The sequence below is a fragment of the Argopecten irradians genome, chromosome 1, assembly GCF_041381155.1.
Source record: "Argopecten irradians isolate NY chromosome 1, Ai_NY, whole genome shotgun sequence".
Lineage (NCBI taxonomy): Eukaryota > Metazoa > Mollusca > Bivalvia > Pectinida > Pectinidae > Argopecten > Argopecten irradians.
The window spans coordinates 20241253-20266022 of record NC_091134.1 but is presented as its reverse complement, the minus strand read 5'-3'; positions in this window follow the sequence as shown (position 1 = coordinate 20266022).

Genomic DNA, 24770 nt, shown 5'->3' with positions numbered 1-24770 from the left:
CAACTAAGCACAAAACCAACAGCGTCTTATCTATTGACAGTTTGAAGACGGGTCTTAAACTTTCATAGATAAGTGAAATTGGTTCGATGAGGTTGTCAACAAGCATGCGGTACAGAGATTACCATGTCAATGAAAATTCGTGGACGATGATATGTTAATATTCCAGGCAGATACATCGGGATACGTGATTAGGGGATTAATCCACATGTCGTGTATATGTTATAGCATGTACTTTCATGTTTCATGTGTAATGTATTCCGGCAGATTTACCAAACATTATCCCGCCTCAGACAAGAATCTTGTATTCCTATTGGTTAAAATGACGTCACATGATATCCAATATATAGTCGTATTAGGTTAGTAGAAATCGTATTAGGTTTGGACGATAGAGTTATCGTTCTTTGCCCCTAACGTCACTAGCAACAAGATGGCGGTCAAGTAACGCTTCGTGACGACGGCAATCAAATGATATGGAGACAAAATGTTTGAATGAAAGCGCTGATGACCACTTTTAAAGCAAACCGAAATTGGCAACACTTATTTAGGATTATTTAACTGAAATGGACCATGACAACGCATTCGAGTCTTCAATGAGGTGAAAATTGTTTCAAGTTTTGAGTCGTTTTGGTTTCCATACTCAGTACATAATGCATTTTGCAGTTACTTCATTGAAAGGGTCTTCGACGGGATAAATTCGTTACACAGTTTGTTAGTGACCTAATACGGAAAAATATTGGGTCTAAAATAAACATGTATCAGGCTCGGCTTCGCCTCGCCCGATACAAGTTTATTTTAGACACAATATTTTTCCGTATTAGGTCACTAACAAACTGTGTAACTAATAATATCATGTTATCAAAGCAATATATTGTGAACATATTATTGAGTAAAAAATATTTGCATTGCAATTTTGTCTCATTATTACATTAGATGCAAACGATGTTATTGAACTCATATAGAGTCACGTTTTTCTTATGTTATTACATGTTAGAAAAACCGATTTAAAAAGTACTCGTACCCATGTACAAATATTTAATGATCATCGTAACTCTCGTACTGTTGTTTTGGGGAGGTGGCAGAAGTCATTGTTTATTTCAAATAAATCGATAAACCAAAAATTAGTTGCTTAATGCTATCTGAAATAAGGTGCTGGATAAATCAAAATGAGAAGAGCAACATTCCGCATAGTATGTCAGAGTTATGCCGCTTTAGTTTTCCATGTAAAGTCTTATTTTAAGACTAATATTATATTTATCAGTATGACAATACATGTGGATTGTGTTCTTAATTGTCAGTGCACGGATTACATTGTTATGTGTTGTAGGAGCATGGCTATTACGCTTTATAACATGTTTGGAATTAAACCGTGAACATCTTTTAAACCTCTCATAGCCATATAAGTTCTAACACTTCAAAAATACTAATGACAAACACATTAGCTTTTTGAAGATCCTTCTATAAAGTGTTGTGATATAATTGTCATTTTAGCGCAAAAGTATGAGTAGTAGACCTCATTATTTATAACGTTTCATAAACAACTTAGCGATTCCAAAGACCTCCAATAAAATATAATTTCCTGTTATTCAAATGGGGAATTGTTTTGTTTTCCTTTGAGACTGGACTTATTTTTTCTAGCTCTTCTTATATCCGCTAAATTTATTTTTTTCTACCTGATTCCTCTTCAAAAAAGTTTCGTGTTTACCTCTACAAGGAAGACCATATTCAATAACTTCTGGCGTAATGTTTATGTAGGAAGTCATGTAACAGGTGTCTTTATTGTAAGTATAATGTGACATTGTGGGGTCTTCATGTTTGACCTGTCTGACAGTGTGATTCAGTGAGATAGAACTGTAAAGTTTACAACAGTTGAACCTTCACATGAAAACACATTATCAATGTACAACGGCCTTTAAAATCGTCCCAAACACAAATGCATGGTGCATATTGGGGACTGTTCTTAAATGGCTTACATTGTTATTTAAGACTGCAACTATCATAAAATATGTAATGGTTAATCAGGGGGAACTTGTAAGTTGAAACTAATAGTTTTGCAGTATTTTACCTTTACAAGGGCATAATATCAAAACTGAAATAATTAATAAAATGATAATCACGAAGAAGCATGACATCATCAAAGACAACTCCAACACCATCTGATATCGAGTATGATTTATTTCTTTTCATACAAACGGAATTGGTACGTACAATGTACTATGGTATATCATTAGATAAAGTACGAATGAAAAGCAATATTGATAAGATTTTTCGCTCTTTCTCATTTTTCAAGTATCCATACATTATATCTAAGATTCTCTCCAGTTATCCAGATATGAGGTGAGAAGAGTCGGACGGAAAATGGAATAGACATATAATGAATGAACTAAATTTTCTACGCATAAGTTACTGCAGGTTTGTAGCAAATATCTTCATAACTACAAGAGTAAAATATAACGAAAGTACATAGCTGTAGAACAAAAATAAAAATGAACTCTTTCACCATCTTGATCCTACCACCAGTCCGACAAATTCAAACAAGCAGGCAAGTTATTTCGGTTTCATATTGTTAATGTTTAAGATTACTATTCAACATGTCTCCCCCTTATCCTTAACTGCTTCAGATAAATTGTAAACTTGAGAAAATTAATACAAATTGAATGAGTCATTAGTTAATCATAAGACATTAGTAAATTATGCTTTGTCATATAAATATCGACACTTTCAAATGACAAACTGTCCCTGCAATTATTTCCAAAGACAATTAGATCATTATGATCCATTCCGAGCATTCTCAGAGAAGCACACCAAATCAATCAACCAATCATTTTCACGGAAACAAAATCACTTTCTTTAGAAACAAGCGTACTCAAATATTAAGTGATGTCATGTTAAACATTAATCCCAGCAATCCTCTTTGTGGGTAAAGTTATATTTACCAATCAACGTCACATTCATACGTATCAATCGAATAATATACAAATATTGGACCACATTCATCTAACGAAAAAAGCACTACCAACACTGGCGTATTACCCAACATATGAACCAAATTTGCAAACAACAAAAGCCGTGTTGTTTTGTTCATATACACACCAGATTAAACAGCATAAATACAAATATCACAAAGTAGGTATTTTATATTAAACAGAACGTCCACGCTTAAATACGATTGTACTGTAGGTAGAGTATGTACAGTTATCTGCCGATTTTCATGCGATAACGTATTCTTATAAATATGTTTTATCTGATTAAACAAGAATATACGATTGACAGAAACAATAACAGAAATAGAAACCTAGTTTTCAACCATCACAATGTGCAATTATTTCAAGGAAGGTACATGTTTTATACAACGATAACTGTTGCTTATCCACGCTTTTTTCGGACACATTTTAAACCACGGTAACTATCAGAAGCATTACATCATTTGTTGAAGCCATAAATGCTCAATTTGTTAAAAAAATTCAAAGGTGTTCAGATGCTAGATCGTTTTTGTACTGTATAATTATATATAATGTCAATACACTTAGATGATGCTTATTATTACTTGCAGTCAAAACGTATGTTTTCTACTACTATCTATACTCGAAATGTAAAAAAAACTGTGTTCACTGCTATTTGACATTAGGGTTGTTACAGGTGTTCCATGTTTTTACGTATTGCAATTTTTTTTCGAACACATCATAACGCATATAGTACTCGCGAGATTTACACACTGATGATCAGCGTATGATGAAAACGTATACCAAATAGTTATCAATAGGCATGAAAATAATAACAAAATCATTACGGGTCAGACTTGCTTACAATGCGCTTAAACACACAATATAACACTTTTGACATTGAGATATTGCGAATATGATTAACATATTCATAGATTAATGTAAAATGCAAATAAACAGCTAATATTTGTAACACAAGCAGTATAAAAGAGGATTGTTGATATAATAAACATATACATTTACGATGTACTGGAACGTATTTATAACATTTCAACACATCATTTTTGCTGCACTATGATGATAAAGGCCGCATTTTACTACACAGTATATGGTTAAATAAAAATCATCAGATGAGTTCACATAGAACGAAATTAATAGCTGAACACAATTGAATTCTTTACAAAATTCAACAGTATCGTTCAACGTATATAAAACAGAGTACAGCAAGTACATGAGCAATATGACCATTTCTGAAAAACATTTTTAAAAAATAAAGGAAACAAAACGCCTTTAGATATGAAAAAATAATCGAAAACGAGTTGTGTCACAAACTCGTAAATAAATTTTTAAAATATGAATATCAGAGATTTTATCAAGTAGGAAAAGATTACATAAAAATAGCAACAATTCTATATAATAATGATAAATGCACATACTTTTTATTTTCTCTAAATCATATTTTACTTAAAGGTACATATATACATGTACATGTATATTTGAATTTCACGTTAGCTCTAAATGTTATATAAACTTCAAGGATATTGATTCAAATATGTTTGACCTTGCCTCCAAATCTGTTTTTTCTTGTTGACTATGTAATAATGTTATAGAAAGAGAAACGAAATAAAATTAAATAAAGATTATATCAAGATAAGCTTTTGGGATAAGGTTGATTTGAATAATTGGTACTTGCTCTATATATACGATCCGGAATGTTATATTTATAGTAGGAGTCACATCCACATTACACCCATACATCATTTAGCACCATTTATTTTGTTTTGTTCCATTAACGAAACAACTCTCATCATAACAAATAACATGAAACACCTTGAACATCATTCGCTTATTCAATCACCATAGTACTGGAATGGACCCAAGCAGAAAAACATGTTCGTTCTGTGTTCGCCAGAGCGATGTTGACTTTATAGAACAGTTGTTTCCCTTTGTCTACTCCAATATCTACATTATACAAACTTAAATGTCTTCAGGTGAATTCGTGCCAGCTTTTTTTATTTTATCAAAAAGAGCCAAATGGTCAATTTTAGATTGACCTAGAAATGACCGGACATATTTGACCTTAATTTACATAAAGTTTACAGAAATTATTTACAATTAACGTCAGTTATTTTTATGTAAAATCATAATTTCATTTCATTTCATTTCTTGAAAAATTAGTCAGCATAATGCCAATATTTTTTAAAAATGTCAATATGATGCCAAAGCCTCTATTGAATTATCATGATCAAGATACTGTACATTAAAATTATTTCAGAATATTTGGATAATGTAATCAATACACTACCGTTTCTAAATCCCGTTATTTTCGGTTTTAACCTTAAAAGAATTGGTTCCACATAGAAACATTGAAGAAACACAGCCGTTAATTGTTTACAGTATGGAAAATATATCCACTGGTCTCAATCTTCTAAACATAAATAAAAGCTGCAGTATGCACACACTTATTTGAACATTCTCTTTGTTTTCTGGCGGGCGGAAACACATCTTACTTTACACATTCGCTCTACATCTCTGTCATTACATCTTCCATTTGAATTGTTGGTAAAGTATTCATAATAAGTGAACACGTAGGTAGCGCTGGTGCCGTGTGCATCCTTTGTAGATGACGTTTCTCTCGTGCGACCATGGTTACCGAGAGTTTCCTATTGTAGTTTTTATATATGACACTATCCTGCGGCCGCTTCACTACCTTGATAGATTCCAAGTTTTTTGGCGAGTGTCTATAGCGAGGTTCCACAGGTTGTAATATCCTTATACTGTCCCACTGTCTAACAAACAGTACCACAGCTACAATCCAAATCACCAACAGAATCAGGATTATGACGGCTTCCTCGGGATACAGTGGATTCCTAGCCACGCGCATGTAGTTCTCTGCAAAAGTGAAGCGAGATATTTAAGGATGATAACGAGGAAGAAAAAAGCTCGAAGACTTCATGCAATATGTAGTCTCGAAATCAACTGAATAAATTAAAAATTCTTCATAAACATATAAGGTGCATTCAAAGAAAAGGAACTTTTTTACAGTCCGCACTTTTGTTTTCAGAAATCGGATCCTGGTCAAAATTATGTCAAGATAATATATATTTGTTAGATAGAACTGATAAGAAGGATGCAAGGAATTATGGAGCTCTCTAAAACATGAAGAATGGGATATGTTTGATATGCATGTATTACGCACATTTTCGGAGGGCAATTGTAGTTTGTTATTTTTGTTCTTTATACATGTATGAAAACAAGTGGATTGATTATGATATTTGTGAACTTAAAAAACTCTTCTACTGGAACAGAAGCCAATAAACATAATTAATAACCACTTGGACATTAAATGATTTAGGTTGTTATGTAGCGTTATTTAGTAAAACAAAGGGGGATAACACAATGCTTGATATTACTTTAAAGTGAATAGTCGGGCAAAGAAAACCAGTCTAAATGCGTACATTGGCCTTCCAAAAGTTCTCACATATTAATACGACGGCCAAGTTCTGCTTACGTTTCCCAGTTCTGACCATTAAAGTAAAGGAAAGTTGAAAGCATTGAAAGCGAGGCTGCTTGGAAATGTAACCACGGACATAGTCAGCCAGGAGGACATTTTATGATTCCTATACTTTAAATTAATTTCTTCGTACGCAGACAGATTTTGGCGAGAGATTTTATTTTTCTATTCATAAGAAATTATACTGGATACATTCACACCATTTTTACCGACTTTAGCCATCCTTGCCCGACTGTTTACTTTAACCTTCTAGTAACATATAATGTAAAATATGTATGACCGGAGGACCGCATATAGTATGAAATTTAATGAATTGGAATAAAGTACACAAAACAAATGTATGGGATTTGTAAATTATAGAAACCATAGCGAAGTCTTTGAATTATCATTTCCTCCCATTAGAAAGATGTCATATTAAATGACTGTCGACATAAAGCGACAAGAAACGATATTTACGGTACCGAACGATCCCAACTCTCACTATGTTATCACGACCTAGATAATGTCCTTTTTCATGACATACCAAGCCAAAAAACTCATAACATATCAAGCCAAAAAAGGTTATGTACAATATACGTGTAACCATGTGTTCCATCACATTAATATATCACGTTTTCAATTTGTATTTCCTATATCATGTGTAGTGGAGTGATACATATTAATGGTAATGGGTTTAATTGCGGTTTCATTTGTATTATTGTTTGTCCACTTAGCACAGGTCAAACGACATGTTCTCGCCTTTCTGCGAGATTTATGCTTTCTTAATGTCACCTTTGATAAAACTTTTTATTTGATCTTTAGGGTTGTTTAATGTGTTGATAAGCTTAGTTGCTCCATATAAAATCCAAAGCCATATATATACACATTGATATTGCCATCTGATACAGATTATAATTCAATATTACGAACCATCATATCATTATATTCAATTTTATCTTTAAGAAATTGTAGAAAGATTATCATGTGGAAATCAAATTTTGCAAACGCATGACCACATTTTACACCCTGCTTCTAAAACATTAATAACAAATGTTCCTATTGATGATCTTGTCGTATTTTAAACTAATCTGAGTCACTTGCCAAACGTAATTATATAGTTATGTATACCATTACACTACATCCACTGTTGGGGCTATGTATGTATATGCAAAGTTTTCATAAAACTAAATATACCCAATGTATTATGGGAAACTTATTATATAAATAATCATGTTTTTCCATAGAAACGTTGAGAATTAAACGTCTATTTATTAGTTGGATATTATATATGCGTATAGAATTCAAAGCAAACGGATTTTGCGAATTCCCAAAGAGCATCGCCAATAACTAAATAGTATTTTGATTATACACATATGCGTTTTAAGTAAATGTTTTTCATGTATTGAATTCCACAGCGGTATAGAGTTATCAAAAAATGTAGCATTTCCAACACTGTCATCGATAAAACTACATAGCTTAGCAACAGTGCATCGACAGATTTCATCTTAGCAACATAAATACAAGGTCACTATGATATTAAATACAGTTTATCTACAGATAATTAAAACACCTTACATGTCCGAAATGACGTCACAGATATTTTGTATGACGTCAATATCTATAAATAACAAATACATGCACATTCGGGTAAGATGGGTTTTGTAAATAGTTAACTTATTGTAGTGGGCAGCTACCGCTTCTGTTTTACCAAATACGTTACTGAAATGTCTACTTATGTTGGTGCGAGTCTCCATCAATATCTTCTAAAGGTAGCGCGTGCTGTCACTTTCAATAACGAATTATATTAAACACTTTGTTAGCTTAAGACAGATCTCTGTTAATGTCCATTAAGTTGACAAGTCTTGTTAGCACTAGTTTTTGTTTATACAGCCTCCTCTGGTGGCGACAGACGTGGGTATATTGACTTTCACAGACTGGAATAGACAAACTGAAGAAGCTTTCATTTATAGTTTGTTTTTCTGTCTAATCATCCAATCTATAGCTTATCTAGCAAGCAATTTCAAATTCACGTCAAACAGCCATATTTCCAGTTCACCGATCTACTGCCAGATTCATTAAAACATTTAAACTTGTGTATTCTGTACGCTAAATTTTTAAACAACTTGAGATTTATTTTTCTTTTCTCTAATCACATGGTGGTCCATGCTGCTGAATTGATGTACCGATATTTTCAACGGAACTAGGAAGAACTATAAAGCTGAACTACAAGCGATCGTCTTTCAGGAACGCGTAATGAAGATAGTGTCTATCAAAACATTTTAACTCTTGTTCTCCGAGGACGAGTTTTATCAATAAGTAGACAACAGATTTGTTTTGCTTTTATCTGATATGACAGTATAATCAGAAGAGTTAAAGAGTTCACTGATGTTGTTTCTAACTGAAATGACTTACGATCGCTGAGAAAATAATGATGATAACATTAACATCCATCATTTGACAGAAAAGAGAAATTCACCTTGATGATTGTGGAAAGGAACCAATTACGGCCCATATTTGATCTAGAAGAGACGCTAAACAACAATCAAATACCTGATTCAGTCTGTTATGATCATAATCATCTATAGCCACGTCCTCGTTAAAATATTGTTTAAACTGTTGTATTTCTTGTTCGTTAAAATCAATACATCCAGACGTATACTAATACAGTGATATCATCTTTATTTTGTTTTTGTAATGTGATGGAGTCTAGCGTACTACTACAGACACTTGCCGAACAATATATACAATATATTCATTCAAATACGCAAGTTGATAAACATTCACCGTATGAATAGTTATCATGATATGCTTCAAATTCATTTTTTAAAGTAGAAACATACACAAATAGACAATGTATCGCATTAGATAGTTGTTAGATATGACAGTATAATATGTAATTCCGGACAGTTTACTTTATAATCCATCTTACAGAAGAAATTTGATTCTGAAAGCTTATTTATTGGTGTTGACAGTGAGTGTATTATGTATCAGTGCCTGCTTTGTCTCCAGCTCTAGATAAAAGACACATCTATTAGCACGGAAAATGATGTCAATTAGCTTTTCCATTAAAAGTATCTCTCATAGGTCTTTAGCAACCATCATCATTACATCTAGTAACCATTCGACCATGCAAGTTATCAGGAGATCGGAATTAGTGCGATGATGCGTGATAGAAGGTAGGTGACTACGGACACATTACGTAACCATCGGTCGGCACACGAGCGTAATACAGAGGCTTAAGTACATTTACTGCCGATGCTCTTTTGTTTTCTGATATCGATCTGGCTGGAAATCAATCGCCTAGGTTTGCTCTTCTATTTACCGAGTTGACCTAAATATAAATATTCATGAGGAGGTTTCCGGGAGAATCAGATGCTGTTCAAATATTACTTACACAAAACACACAATATGACAAGCCTCTCGGCAATAGCGGTCTGTTAAGACAAATATTTAACCTGAGCTTTGAAGAAATATAAATATTACGAAAGTGGAAAGGTGCTGTATTGGGTCAAAATGATACATTGCCCGCGGTCAACACTATTTAGATGTGGTCCTTGAGATTCATACATATCACCGAACCTGATTAATTCTTACGTTATTATATACGCTCTTGTTTTTGCACGTGTTCGTTTAGCATTGTTGTCTATGGCTAGAAATCTAATGGTTTGTTTTGTCTAAGGCAAGGCCATCAGGCACAATAACCATGCTATAAAACTAATATAATATGAAAATAAACATAAAAATGTTGTGTGTTTCTGAAAACCCATTGGGTTTTGAAATCAGATCGATATAATTGACCTACCATTAACGAAAAATGAAATGAAAGTGAATACCGTTTTTGAAGTATTATAAAAAGGATTAACACCTTAGCATCTTTTATAAAAATCACCCAAAATGCCGTTTCAAGAATATCCTTTGAATATATAGGGATTGGATTTCGTTTTTATGTTAACCATGCTTGTATGGAGCAATTCCTCTAAGAATATATTCTATGGGGCGCGTTAGCGCCCAATATTGAATATATTCTTAGAGGAATTGCTCCATACAAGCATGGTTAACATAAAAACGAAATCCAATCCCTATATTTACACTCACACGACTTTTTATTTATATTTTATGCAATAAAATCGTCATTTGAAAGTGACGTAATTATTCAATAAAAGTCGGTCAAAAGTGGGAGGAGCTTACTCATTTGAACAGCGAATGGTGACGCTTCACGTAAGGTAGAATTATTCATCCGCGACGACAAAAAAGTTCAATAATTTAGTGTAAAATAAACATGACAAACAAAGTAAATTTCAGAGATAATTTTATCTAATCTGATTAGAACTTTGAATATATATTCAATTTTGCTAAAAGTTAATATATAGCGTAATAACATAAAGAATTTGTACACGGCCACATGTGTGAACTCGGTGACCGTTATTGTGCAACGAGGCGAAGCTGACGCACGCTTACACACTTAAGTTTGCCGAAGTTGGCAAAACACCGATTTTCAAGTAGCTCAATGTGTTTGAGATATCGTCTGACTTGACGGTATTACATCCTTGGGAGCCATGTGATTATATAATCTACGCTTAGATCCATATCGTCATCGATAGATGAAACAAATTCACTTGTGTTCGATGGATACAATGTATTTGTGGTGACGCGGAACTGTCAACACGTGGATTATTAGCGGTGCATGTTTTATAATACACATGATTAAATACTCAAAGAACAAAGACAAGAGGATATGTTTATAACTGACCTCTATCAGAGGGTCTCACACCCGTCCACCCCAAAGGCTCGATCGTAGGACGAACATAGGCACAGAGGTAATGTTTACATTTGACACCCATCATTTTTAACAAAAATGAAAGCACGTCGCCCCGGTCGGGATATTTTTCCGTTTCTTTATACAATTGTTAATTTAAAAATTGTTTGAATCATATATAAATATAAAACATGTATATATTGTTTACATTTTTCCAAAATTCTATGAAAAACAACAATATACACGTAATGTTGCGTCAAAATGTAAAACAAAGCCATGTGTTACTTTTTTAAAAAAGTAGTCCTTTTATGTTGCACAGAACACTTCCTTACGCAAGTTCAAAGTTCAATGTTACCATGCAGTTATGGTAAACAAAATCGGCTAGTATTAGCGTATAGTGACCAAGCCTAGCAAGTGTAAATATAAGTATATGGTATCGACATTTCGATGTGACTGATGTCAAAATTTATTAAAGTGAACCAAACTGCAAAAACTATAAATGACGTGTAAAAACAGAAATATTATGATTTATTTAGATAGATATTTTTTAGCCTGGCGATATTGTGTCCGCTGCTTAAAGTGCATCACCTACAAGTCGCGTGATATTTTTATTTAGAGCCATTGTTTTCACCATATGAGTTTTCTGTTGATGTCCAGTGCAAATGACCAGGGCAAGACTATTTTCTGATAACGACAAATAAAAATTCATGGATAGCCATATGGTGTCGTAACAAATGACCATAATTGTTGCCACTGACGTCCATGTATACGATATGGCATGTGCTTTATATCAATTAAAATATGCACAGTTGGATGATGTGCCGTTTAGGACATCTTCATTGGATTATTATTTCCTGAATAAATTATTTATATCCCACAAGTGGTGAATGTGACTGTGAATGATGAGCATGACATGTATTTTCTTGTCTGGTCATGAACACCTTTGCCTTCTGACTACACCGGTATTTATTAGAACAGAAAAAAAACTGATTCCAAAAAAATGAATCGTCATGTCATATATAACAATTGCTGTAATGTTTCAACAGTGTGAACACGTGCAGTTTACATCAGTAATTGACGGAACGGTTTTTGTACACGTGACTCCGAGGTCAACACCTGGTCAGTTCTGGCCATTTGACAGGACTGCAGACGGTAAACACGTACTGTCAAACTGTCCCCAGGGCCACATATCGCGTGACTGTACAACACGTGAAAGTCATGGTTACACCTTAAGTAACTACCACTTAATTGATACACATATTTACCTACATACTGGTAATATAACCTTGTACATCCAAAGGTTAGTGTGTCAACATCGTAAAGGTGTTGTATGCATACATATATCTAGCAGTTTATTCAATCAAACACTTTCCCCCAGAAAAAATGCCTTATGTGGTGAAGGCTCCAACGCTTTGTCTTGCCAACTATTATAGAAATCATCGAACATCGGCACATTATTTCTATCGATTTAAATATGTTTTCCAAATTCATATATATGATTTTTTTCAACAAAAAATAAAACATAATGTTCATATGCAAAAGATTATAGTATATCGGAAAATGAACAAAAGGGATATCTTTATGTCACGTCAAATCCTTCATTTCTGGAGTTGCTTTTGTCTTCAATTACTTAAACAGATAAGTCTAGATATCTGCATTAATGTAGTAGTATACAATGTTTATTTTAAAGGTAAAATGTATTACCTAAGCATAGTTTTTTTTATTCATTTGGTATTCAAAAACGTAATTGTTATGATAAAATATTAACAACTATTTAACGACACTTCTTATCAATTCTACAATATAGTACTAATAGTAACAGTTATTGTACAAAACACATTTTGACCTTACTTCTACGTACACATATTAACATGAGAGGAGAAAATGTAGCAGCAAAACCGAATTCGAACCCAGGACTGTAAGAGCAACTTGAGTCATTCTAGATAAACATTCTTTTACCACACTGGCAAGGGCCAGGGTTCGGCGTTCAAGACATTCGACCACTATGTGTAATGGCGGACGGGAAGCGAGTTTGAACTTTACACATACATTCACTTCGGTGGCTTTTCTGGCATATCACAGTAAAACCAACTAATCTTATTTCTATTAAAACTGGTTTGTGTCCGAAATATGTGCAAATTTTTAATGTACTCTTAGACTGAATTGTCCCTTTAAAATATAAATTGATGCTATATAAAGTTTGTTTCTGAGGATAATGGGGTAAATTCAAGCTGGGACTATGCATGCATCTATCACTTTAGAAGTTTAGAAATCAACATAGAGATAAAAACCACATATCTAATGTGTTACCAATCGTTTTCAACACACTCAAAGTAGTCTTTTGATTTAGACCCTACTTGTTACGGCGTTTTCATCATTAAATGAAAAAAATCTAAGCAGAGTTTAAGTTGAGAAATAGAAAACTAAAACTGACCATATACCAAATAAATTGAAATTTTACCGTTTGATTCATTGATCAGAATAAGCAATTTTTATTTTGGTTTCCATTTCCTGGATAATTTTTTCCAAAGAGAGAAATCAAAACTTTTCCTCCAGATTGCCAGAGGAAACATTTTACATTTGCCTTAGTAGTCTTCCCAAACAGGCATTGTAATTGCTGAAGGATTTCTTTGCGCCCATTTCATGATGATTAGAATATACATATATAAACAAGAGGCCCAAAGGGCCTTAACGGTCCATCTGACTTACCTTGGCAACAGAACAATTAATTATATATGGTGTCACTTTGTCAGGACCATGTCAGGATCATTTTCAATTTCTTTCAACAAATTTTATTTCAAACAAGAGGCCAAATGGCCTTAACAAATAAGAAATTAATTAGATATAGTGTCATGGTAGCCATCTTCGATTTGGGATCAACCAGAGATGTAACAATACTTTGTTCGGACCATGTCAGGATAATTTCATGCACGTTTCAGCCAAATCGCACCGATGGAACTTGAGAAGAAGTTCAAAATGTGTTTTCAAAATGGTGGCTGTGGCGGCCATCTTAGATTTCTGATCGATCCCAAAAATAACAACACCTTGTCGGGACCATGTCAGGATAATTTCATGCAAGTTTCAGCTAAATCGCACCGGTAGAACTTGAGAAGAAGTTCAAAATGTGTTTTCAAGATGGCGGCTGTGGAGGCCATCTTGGATTTTGGATTGACCCGAAATATAACAACACTTGGTCGGGACAATGTCAGGATCATTTCATGCAAGTTTCAGCTAAATCACACTTGTAGAACTTGAGAAGTTCAAAATGTGTTTTCAAGATGGCGGCTGTGACGGCCATCTTGGATTTCGGATCGACCCGAAAAATAACAGCACTTTGACGGGACCATGTTAGGATCACTTCATGCAAGTTTTAGCTAAATCGCACTTAAAGAACTTGAGACGAAGTTCAAAATGTGTTTTCAAGATGGCGGCTGTGGCGGCCATCTTGGATTTCGCATTTGGCCGAAAAATAACAACACTTGGTCGGGACCATGTCAGGGTCATTTCATGCAAGTTTCAGCTAAATCGCACTTGTAGAACTTGAGAAAAAGTTCAAAATGTGTTTTCAAGATGGCGGCAATCTTGGATTTCGGATTGACCCCGAAAGATAACAACAACTGGTCGGGACCATATCAGGATCATTTCATGCAATGTTTCAGCTAAATCGCACTTGTTAGAAGTTGAGAAGAAGTTCAAAATGTGTTTTCAAGATAGCGGCTTTGGCCGGCCCATCTTGGATTTTGGATCGACCCGAAAAATAACAACACTTGGTCGGCACCATGTCAGGATCATTTCACGCAAGTTTCAGTTAAATCGCACCGTAGAACTTGAGAAGAAGTTCAAAATGTGAAAAGTTTACGCACGGCGCACGGCGCACGGCGGACGACGACGGACGAACGAAACATGACGACTATAGGTCATCATGACCCCCAAAGGGTCAGGATGACCTAAAAAAGAGAATGTGAGTTACCTGGGGTGAATGAAAAGTCTAACAATGAAATATATCAAATACAAAGTGGGGGGTTGTTCCATTTTATATCATTTCACGGACAGTTACTAAATCTGATGCATTATAAACCTTAATGTCTTGCTAATCAGCAGTCATCTGTGATTTCAAAAGACTAAAAAAAGATTTATTTAAACATCAAGAAAGAATTAAGTCGTATATATATGATTAGAGTAAAATATACAATTTTTAGATTTTTTTTATCATGAACTGCTTCGTAGTACATTCAATTTGTTTCAAGAGCAACTCAATTCATCACCCCATGAAATCGACCAAAGCAAGATTCAATCCTTAAAATAAACAAACACAAATATGTTTTAGTGCTTATAGTTTTTTTCAGTTCAGAACGTAACCACTACCATAGTAACCTAGACGATTGCCCTGTATTGTACTTCGGGCACGAAACTTTTACTTGGCTGTCAATCACAACAAACATGTGACGGCTTTATATCGTTTTCTTTGGTGATAACAAAGCTGACACCAGAAGGGTCGATGTAGGTAAATCAGGTGTGTTTTCGGTAGATTTTCGTGTCTATGATATATAGACAAAGGTAAACTGTCCAAAACTGACAGAAGCGATCTTTCATAAGGACAACGACGCGACGTCATTTACAAAACAAACGATAGAAAAAAATATTCTGTTGTTGTTAGACACGATATCAACAACGGTTTTTGTTAAAGGATATCTTTCACGAGATACGGGGGATGCTCACTGAACATAGATTGTTGATGAGTAAGTATCATTAATAAATAATCAAATTTACTCTCCGTGAGTTGTACAAAACATTATCAGAGGAATGGCAAGATCATACGAACCTATCGTAGCCATTCGGCGCGTTATCCCATTGCATTTGTGAGACCCTTGGGAGAGATATCGGCAGGCCGACTCTCGTCAACGGAGGACAGTTTAAATGCCAATATCCCTCCATGTGTCGATAAATTAATCTTTTTGTCAGCAGACACAACCACGCACCTAACACTGAAATTGTTTACGTGAAGATATAGTCTACATTTTATAAATTGATAACAAATTAAAGAACATTGCAAAAATGCGGTAGTTTTTTTTATTCACATGTAGTGTTCATTGTTCAACGAAAGGCGACATACACCATGTCATCTTAGATGTAAAATCCTAATCGTAACAAATGCTCAAGGTCGTTTGATATTTTATTCCGAAAAATATTGGATAATAATCGGGGTATGGTAACGCTTAGGTGTAACTGCATTGTCATCATGGTAAAAGATTTAAAAGACATTGAATTCCTGTTAACTTGGACTCGATATCATATAAGTTATACTTGTTTAGCGGCCAAACTTTGATTTAATACTTTTCTGGAAAATGCAATTATAGCACGCCAAAGTACTTGTAATAATAGAGGCATGTTATTGGTGTAGATATCTCAAGTAGTTTCGGGATAGTCACATAACTTGTGAAATTGAAATTTAGAAGTGTTAGTTGCATGCATTGCATAATTGTAAGCAATATCATTTATATTTGTAATATGTAAGTAAATATTACCATGGCAACTTCTACGCAATATGCACAGAGTTTGCAATATTCTGGGGATATGGTGTTACCAGAAGCCTTATGAATTTATAAATGTCAGTATTATTGCAATATCGCGTGAATGCCGTCGTTAAATGTCATTGTGTTCCACGCCGTGTGGCAGTAGGTTGTGTTTTTGCAATATATTAGCGACGCAAGATCAAACATGTCAAATAAAAAAAAATGTATTACATCGTTGTGAGATGACTCATATCAACAGACATACAGGGATTTGTATTCTTAATTATAACCTATCGGAGAACTTTTTTTCTACGAATACTGTGACATAGTATAGTACTGAATTTTGAAAAAAATATGCAAACGTTAAAGTCCTACATTATCCCCTAGATAAAAGTCCTATATGCTACTAAATCACATTGAATTTCTAGCAAATGTAAATAGCACGCATTTTTCGATTTTCTTTTACAAGTTTTTGATTATCAATCATCAGAATACAGAAAGCATATTGGACGTTGGGGACTGGTTTATGGGTGGTCAGTATAATGTAAACAGGTTATGCAGCAGTAACAAGGTCCTCAGTATCAGATCACATCCCCTTGCCCCGACATCGAATACAGGCACAGGAAAGGTATACAATCCCTTCATGACATATAATCCAAAACCGACACTAGATGGCAGGTATTGATACATATCTCAAAGTTGAACGATAATGTGTTTTGCTTAAAGTGTTATCATTATATAAATACTACCTGCATTAGAGGGTGACAGTGCCTAGTGTCGCTCCTCAGAATATCACTGTCACCCGAGCGCGAGGGTGACAGTGATATTCCGAGGGGTGACACTAGACACTGTCACCCTCTAATGCAGGTAGTATTTATTTTATTATACCAAAAGTCTAGGAACAAAACTAGTTTTCAAGTATTTGCAATCTATTGAAACATTCAAACTGATTCATATGTTCCCAACAAAAGTAGGGTCAAAGTAGACCCAACGTTGCTACGCCATCGACTATTTATCACGTAACAATAGAATCGCCGCGCGTGCTAACATTATACACTGATAATGATAATGCTAGAAAGCATGGTTATTGAGTCCATGTCAGTGCAAAATGTAAGTATAAGATTATATTTCGAGGCATTTCTCATCCAATATGTTTAACGTCCTATTGTAACAACTAATATCATTTAAGGACGGCCTCCCCAGTATTTCATATGCGTGAACATAGTTATGCTATGGGAGACTGTGGTATATGCGTGCTACTAAAGACACCGAATAGCACACCCTGTCTGGTCACATTATACTGAAAATGGACAAACCAGTCGTCCCACTCCCTTCAAGCTGAACGCTAAGCAGGAGTATGCACTATTTATATCATTTAAATACTGTCTATTCTTTGTGGTTCTGTCCTAAATACGTCGAATTACTTTTTTGCATTTTTGAAAAACTATGATATGTCATTGTAGTTTCTAATGATAGCGAAAACTCCTGTCTACTCTAATGTGTTACCTAACGGAAACATACTGCTAAATACCGAAAATCGCACTATACTCGGTACATGATACTGTTTACAGGCACACAAATTGCCTTGCTCTCTGGGAAATTTCGCACAAACAGAAACAACGGTCATGCGAAGTGTACCTCTTACTTCATCAAACGATCGCCTCCATACAAACCTGATGTGTAAGTATAGAGCATCTAATGTTATGTTTTCATTATATCAATAAAATCACTGGCCTCATCAGAGGCACAACACATATCAGGACTCAAACCTGTCTAAGCGGTTTATTTACATATTAATACCGCTGTTGTTTATTCAATTATTTGATATTGAATGTTTAGTAACGACGAAGCAAGTTTTGTTGACACCGTATCATAGGTAAAGATATGTTCACTGATTTGAAATTGAATCGACGGGTATACCACAGTCTCTAATAACACACTCCATGCACTTCATACAAGTAGGGCACTACATACATGGAATGCCGTCCTAACATGACCCTGGCTGTTAATAAGACGTAAATTTAATCAAACAAATAAGAATTGTGATGCCGTACCTCTTCAGTACCTCTACACCACACCCGATAATGGAACGCCTCTCGGGTCTGATCAAAATGTTTGATGTTCAAACATACAGTATATTCTATATCAGGTTAGATACTGGCAGTCTTAGCGGAGTACAAAAAGGACCCTCGTGTGATTTCCCGGCGGAAATCAAATCTGAAGGGTTTCAGACAGAGCTGGAAAATAACATGCTTTTTTAGTGCTGATTACAATACGGAAATAATGGAAAAGAGGATCAAACTGGAATATAGAGAATTAAATGGCGGCGGTCGACCACGTGATGATGAGGCTCCCAGGGGTTTGGCGTAAAGAGATAGTCATCAGGTATATTCCCATTTAAAAGGCACGCCAGAAGACAACATGCATACAGTAGTGCTAAGCAAACAACATGTAGAGTAATGTATGTCGAATTCTGATATCGGTACATATGTACTGGGTATGATAGTAGCATCATGACAATTCACGAATTGACCAATGGCATTGAGGAATCAAACCAGCAACGATTCATCACTCAAACCATCATACCGATATAAAAACCATCATACTTAACTAGTGTATTTCAAATAGATCACAATAAACTTTGATTTATGATAAAAACAACAAGTCTTAGATCTAATTTACACTAAGGAATGACTCATATTCATGTGTGTATATATACACATTACTCATAACCTCACCTGACGAATTGTCACATACTAACTACACGTTGGCATCTTTCAAGACATGAGAACATGTTCTAATTCCTATTTTTACCTAGTGGGGATTCCCCGACAACGGCGGAATGACACGAGATACATATATCATTCACTGCTGTAATGTGTGCAATATATATAGTAACAATGTGACAAAAAGGAATATACGAAATGTAAATATAACAATACGTTATTAATATTTCCCGTCCTCTGAGGATACTGTAGAGAAATCCAGCTTATGATAATATTTTAGAAACTAAACATGTGTTGTTCATTATGAAGCACTTCCTGCCCGAATCATTTTCATTACCACTAAACACATTGTAACTCCACAACTTGAAGCAGTGACAGGTATTTGAAAAATATGGTATTGGTCGAGTGGTGAAGTTGTCTGGCATTTTACCAGTCTAACTTTTATATATCAAATGGGTCAGTAAAATTCAGTAAACCGATTAGAATTAAGGCTGGTTAAGAAGCGACCTGTGCTGATCAACAATTCTTTTACGACTATGATAATTTTCCTTTCAAGTTATAAGACAGAGTTTATGAAATAACGATAGCAAATATAAATCGCCATGCATATTAGGAGGTAAACCGGATGATGTTACTTTATATTAAGGGAATGTTACAAAGCCCTTGAGGACCAAGGTGACAAATCTGGGAAGGATGGAAAGAACATTTACGTTCATTGGATGAATAACTCGAATCTGTGTTGTACACTTTTATGCAATACAATGTCTATCGACCTAGCCACCAGCCAAATAATCCAATAAGAAATCCTTTTAGGGGACACAACCATATTTTAATTGAATGACCTATGATATTATTTTCTGTACAGTCTGCGAACGATCTGCCAAAACTTTTTAATATCAATCGTCTTCCCGCCCTGATTGATTCAACGTAGAAAGAGAATGAACTTATCAATGGACCATAAGCACCATACAGTATACACTGTAGAATATATTTAAAGGGTTTAATATTCTGAAGAGTGGTTCACATAGGAGACAAATAACCGTACATCACAATGTGATGCACAGGGTCAGTCCATAACCGATGCATCAGTTCAATAACACACCGCCCAGATTCTTTGTGTTGACAGGATATATTTATTGTTAAGTTTCTATTGGAGTTAAAGTTTAAGAAACCTTAAAAATGGATTCATATATACGAGTGTCTAAACGCCTCTTCTAGTTTGATGCCTTAGCTCCCATAAGTAGTTATATATGTAAAACATCCAGATGACACCTACGTTTAAGGCACCAGGCACGTCAGAGAAATGACAAATTCTTGTTCAGTTGCATTTCAGCAATTATCAAAGAAAAGCAACTTTGTTGTTGTTCGCCTTACCTTTTAGAGCCACTTTTGAATCTACATTTGTGTGAACAAATCTTTCCTTGAACATAGGGGTTTTTTACTTTAAAAGTTTGATTCAGAAACTGAAAATTAATTCCTGCGGGACACGTAGCAAGAAAAAATAAACTTTTAGGATTGTTGATTTTTGTTGTTTTTTAAAATGTTAGATTGAATCTATAATTTGTCTATTTCTCTCGCCTTAGTACATGACGATAATCATTTTAAACTAATACAGACATGACAAAGGTGCTCTATCATTACTAGATATGCAAAACAAAACTGGGACACTAATCTTGCTCATCACAATCGCAAAGTCCACTCGTTACATTATCAAACTCGGTGCCGCAGAACAAAGAACGAGATGACATTTTCTAAAATTCATAGCACAACTGCCAATTAATAATTCACACAGGAAGCCATTGATAAGGTAGATCAAGCTTTTGAAGAAATAGGTCATCGGATTAGTAAGTGTTGAAGTCGCTTAGAGAGGACAATCACTAATAACTGTTATATACTGATAATATCAAAGAATGAAAAAGAGAATAAATTGGGCTTAATGTTTGAGTAGGTCAGTTATGTGCCATAGTCATTAACAACAGTTAAAGATGCTTCACGAGAACGCGAGATCATCAGAAGAGTGTTTGAGTAGGCTTAATGTACAGCAGAGCCTAACAACCAGTATAATAGTAGATTGTTAAGTTATTGATCTCAAGATGTGTTCCTACCCTACCCAGTATGTTCGTCGTCGTACTCACAGAATAATCCGATTGTCAATAGTCTTCATTCAAACTGAATGTGGGCAATCTTTCTTACAGAGTTAAGCAATTTTGTCCTTTTTTTAAAAAACAACAAAACCAAAAATTTTAAATAATATAAATTATCAGACCAGTGATATTATAAGTAAGGGGATCGCTAATTATGGGCGATTGCATGAATGTATTTTTTATATATATGTACATCTATAGTATACCGACGAGGTGCATAACACATATTCTGACCACTGAATTTATGAACGAAGTTAAACGGATTTTGTATCACCGATCTCCAAAAGAAGGATCGAAGATACAATACAATAAAAAGTCCATTTTGCATGCAGTCGGAACTAAATTATTTTACTAAAACGCGACTTGATTATCTGTTAAGTTTTAATATACGGTACACTAAATGATCAAAAGAATGCTTCGTAGACGCCTTAAGCTAACACGGACCAAAACTAAACCAAAACACAAACATACCAGTCAAACTAATTGTAAGACGAAATTAAACAAAGCACAATAATTAATGGTAAACAGGTAGTCAATACATTGGTTACATAACAATACAAAGCCCTAACGTTGAAGCTTAAATCGATAAGGGGGAATATAACAAACAACAAATAAAGTAAAACACAAGAAGAAAGGGATCCTTTATGTATATTGTGTTGTCTCGTTCAATAACGAACAATGAAAACATAACAGTAAAAAGAAATATGCATACAATCTAAACAGTTTGTAAATAACAAGCATGTAAATACACACTACGATATGGATTAAGCATTGGGTTTGATTATAAAAAATGGCTTTATACAAACACATAGGGAAACCTAGATAGTCATTGCATATGGATTAAGAGAGCGGTTGCACATGAGACACAGCTGTTATCTAAAAAGTACATTAAGTCTGACTGACTATTTACATTGTAAGAAAATGGCGAGGAATGGTAGGGGATGCCATACAAGATATTTACGCAGCTACTGAACGAGTTTTTAGTATTATTTTCGTTGAAGGCGTTGATAAAGAACAAACGGCTGTGCTAAAAGAATTAAGTTTTCGTACAGTTTGATTGGGGATCATATTTCAAGCCGATTATATCTAGCTTTGTGCTATTTTTGTGATTAATTCATATTAGTTTTCGTTTTAAACAAAACATCGATTTAGAGTAAATAAATAAATGTCATTATGTCCTACGTCCAAGTATTTTCCCGGATTAATATGAAAATAACATATGAAGTAAGACACATGCGGCATTAGACGAACCACAAGGTATAACAAGACTCGTGCAATAGGTCTGGGCTCATTTCACCAAGGCTATGAGATTAAAAAATCGCTTAAACGAAGTTTTAATGGAGCGTTGACTGCTGATCATCACAAAAAATGGTTCTGTCTGCCGCATTCGCTGTCAAATTAAGGCATTTACTTTTCAATCTGTCTTCATATTTTGAAGCACAAATCTATTGACCGAGATAAAGTAAAATGTCGCAAGAACGCACATGAAACCGAGGAAGCCATAAATTAATCCTAATGCGATTGAAAGTGAAGTTGGCATGTATGACCGTGGTGATATGTCGCCTCAAATGTAAAATGCTAAATGATGCTTCAACATTTCACTACAGCAACATCAGTCTTGGTAAGGAGGGCATTTGCCACAATCGAAGGAATCAACTAGAAGTCTCAATCTTGAATCACAAATATCAATGTCGTAAACAGATCATCAACGTCGGATATAGGCACTCTGGCAACTCCTTAAAGTGTTGGTAGTGGTCAACTGTCTTAAGAAAACATTAAGGCGAGGGATTCAACATTAATCCAGAGGACAGCTTATAACGTAAAGTGATATATCAGATACACATAATGTATCCCTGACATGTATCGATGTGATAACTACGAATGTGACATATATCCTATGAAGTAAACTATCTATAGAATAAATACCGACATCTATGTTACAACATGGACAGCGGCTGACACTGGATAGTATTTTGTTACGATAAATAACATGTACATAATGTGCACATTGTTTTCAAAATTGATTTTGTTCGACGTTCTTATTTTCTCTAAATACGTGGTCTTGTTTTGTTGTCGCTATCAATTCAAAATATATAACTGAACCTGGATTTCTACTCAGATTTCAAGAAATTTTGACTGAATCTGGATAAAACTTGATTTTGTATGCAAGAGAGAATAGAATGAAATGCGAATTTCTTCAGAATACATATTGTTAAAAATTTTGCGTGGCTTATTGTTTTGCATTGACGTCCTATTAACAGCCTGTGTCATTAAAGGGATGCGGCGGAATTGAGACATGTTGGGAAGTTAATTATGAGAAAAAGCATGCCAACTGCCCCAAATGCTACAAAGATATACAACTGATTATCTACTATTATGCTATTATGTAAATCTGCTTAGCTGTATTTAACCACTCGGTCATTGTGGTACCTTGCTGAAAGTACAAGCGATTTTGAGATTAAGTTGAGGTTTCATTGTGATAGCGATAATCGTATTTCTAACTAAACTCTCGTCCTATGCAGATCGCGGTACAGTAGATAGGGACGACATACAATCACATGGGGAATGGGATAACAAAACAAAGACAGAATATTACGAATACTGTTCGCGAATAATACATTCAGCAAAGCAGAATTCGATAACATCAATACATATAATATTTGTACATGATGTGTGCATACCGGAGATTAAAGGCGATAACTAGTTCTAGGCCTTTCAGTACGCCAGACATGTAGGTCGAAATTTAATTAGACTCGACAAAGCTCTGCAGACTCATCATTTGATCAACTTTAGCCGGCTTTCCCGAAATAACTTTACTGCTATTTCTGTGTCAGTCCACCGCCGCGTGATATGTACCTGTACATGCAACAAGGTAAGGTGAATCAGCGGTAAGGGGTATTATTCCGTAATTCATAACTGACGTCATATCTGACAATGTTGGTTACTTTGTTTTCATATGTCTGTGTACAAAACTATAATTATGTTGATTATCCACCTTTTGCTTGCCTTTTGTCGAGACTAATCTAAGTGTTCAAGCACTATCCATCTACCTCTGCTTATCTCGACTACACGCAATGTCTGGGCAGTTGCCATTATTATGACCGTTCACTTATGGTTTTCCCGGAAACGAAGTATTTCAAACCAAAATCAAACCAACGCGTAATCGTGTCACATCGTTGGTACTACTAGCGCCTAATAA